Source organism: Berghia stephanieae, chromosome 13, assembly GCF_034508935.2.
Source record: "Berghia stephanieae isolate SIO BIC M18660-M18661 chromosome 13, UCSD_Bste_1.3, whole genome shotgun sequence".
Taxonomy (NCBI): Eukaryota; Metazoa; Mollusca; class Gastropoda; order Nudibranchia; family Aeolidiidae; genus Berghia; species Berghia stephanieae.
The window spans coordinates 2,919,437-2,921,936 of record NC_088372.1 but is presented as its reverse complement, the minus strand read 5'-3'; the positions used below and the strand labels follow the sequence as shown (position 1 = coordinate 2,921,936).

At 32.2% G+C, this 2,500-nt stretch overlaps 1 protein-coding gene across 1 annotated transcript in view; it reads left to right on the top strand.

The window, feature by feature from the left end:
• The window catches only part of LOC144958908 (low-density lipoprotein receptor-related protein 1-like), a gene marked incomplete in the record, with an annotated part of 328,538 nt that overhangs the window by 167,244 nt on the left and 158,794 nt on the right, over nt 1-2,500 (top strand).

Here is a 2,500-nt window from a genome sequence, read left to right as displayed (position 1 = left end):
TGCTGGAGACCTTTCCCATACATCTGACCATAACTTCACGAAAACCTACCCGATTTACTTCAAATAAAGATTTAAATGCTCTGGGGAGCATGGTTTTTCAGAAAAAAAGGCAAATCCAAAATTTTCACCTTCCGACTGATTATGTCATGAACTGACACATATATATTCTATTATTTATCCTTTCCGTTGTCTCGATCGACAATCAATCCGTCAGGTTTAGACTATATAATAATATAGTAGTAGCGTGTGGCTACACCTAGTTTTTGACAGTGAAGATATTATTATAATGATAATGGAGACTTGGACATAATTATACTATAGTTCACTTAACTTATATATATATATATTGTTGGTTTGGAAGATCAATATCATATCCGATAATTCCAAAAATATATTGTATTTTTTTTTGGTTTATTTATTTTTTTTCTTTCTCTCTCTTTCTCCGTCATCTTCTTCTCTGCTTGTTGCATTTTTTCTCCATCTCGTTAATTTTGCTTCTTGCTTTGTGTGTGGAATTCTTTTCTTGCATACAATATCTCGTTTATATAAATCTATTTTTTTTTTTTATTTATTTATCTATTCTTTGCCAATGCATTTGCTTGGATATTTGATGTCATCATGGGTGCCTTATTTATTATTATTATTTATTATTTATTATGCTTGCTATTTTGCTTGGCATTGCTATTTTAAAAAATATTTTTTTTGGAGTTTGTTTATATTTTTTCTTTTTCTTCTAAAAGTGTTATTCCATTTATCTACGGTTTGTGGTATTAAATGTATAAATAAACGTTAAATGATATTATAGTATATCATATTATCTAGATATAGGAATGAGTGACTTGCTTGGTTAATATTAAGCCCGGAATACTTTGCAATAGTTTTCAACATATTATTATTGATATTATATGACTATATTTTCAGGAGGGGTTAGATGTTACTCTAGTTCCTATAAAACAAGCCCCCCCCCCCCCCCCCAAAAAAAAAAAAAAAAAAAAAAAAAAAAAAAAAACCAAAAAAAAAAAACTAAACAAAAAAACAAAAACAAAACAAAACAAAAGAAAACAGAGCTGTGATAGCGATGCGATTCGAACTTCCTTGAAAATCAAGTCGCACCCGGTCTGTCGTATACTTTGTAAAAATACTATATTTTAAAAATTTGGCCAGAAAACTCGTCCTTCAAATATCGATCGATTTAAATGACACTCAATTTGCCCCCCCCCAAAAAAAAAAAAAAAAAAAAAAAAAAAAAAACTAACAAAAAAAAAAAAATAAAAAAAATAAATAAATAAAAAACACGTCTTCAATCAAGTCCCAAGTTTGAGAGTTGTTTTTGCAAGATGAGAGTCATTTAAATCGATCGATATTTGAAGGACGAGATTGCTGGCTAAATTTTAAAATATGGGTATTTTCTTCCCCAGAGAACACCAGACATGTTTAAATCAAGTGTATGGGCTCTCACGTGTTATGTGTGACTCAAAAGATATATTATTATAGTAACTCAGTTTATATCCCATAGAGTTTCCAGTTCGCCAGTCCAGTGATTGTGGGTTTTTGTCGTCATATAAGTATACAATAGTTTAGGTTTGTTATCATAACCGTAATACGCTGTATTATATATATATATATATATATATATATATATATATATATATATATATATATATATATATATATATATATATATATATATATATATATATATATATATATATATATATATATATATATATGTTTTATAACTTAAAATTATGATTTAATTAGCGATACTTAGCGATCGTCTCCAGCACAGGTTCTTATATTATAAGTGCCAAAGGATACGGAATGTAAAGGAAATAATATTTGGGAAGGGGTTGTAAAAAAACCGCAGGCTACAAAGCTTAAGAATCGTCGCATACCACACGACCCAAGCTGGACAGAAAATTTATTTCTCAACAGAATCAGTAAAAGCAGACGAGGTCTCGCACTCGACAAATTATGAAAGACGAAAAACTTCCACCACCTCCTCCACTCCACACACACCCATTAATAAAGAAGAAAAAGAGGGGTGGAGAAAGAAAGATGTGCAGAAGCAAGGATTTCTTAGTAGAAATTCTACAGACGTAAAATGATAAATAAAGCATTTGTCACAATTTACTATCACTCCCCGTTGTTGTGTCATATTCCAGCCGTGATCGATCCCCTATAGTATAATATTCCATCACGGTATTTGTCCACCCATCCATCCATCCATCCATCCATCCATCCACCCATCCATCCATCCATCCATCCATCCATCCACCCATCCATCCATTCATCCATCCACCCATCCATCCATCCATCCATCCATCCATCCATCCATCCACCCATCCATCCATCCATCATGATGATGAACGAACGGTATTTGAGATTGGAGACATCGGAGTGGTGGCAGTCCTTTGGCGTGGATCAACATGTTCCAGAGTTTGAGTCGGGCTTCCGAATGAGTAGTGGTTGTACAATTGTACAATTGTCACAGGTTGCA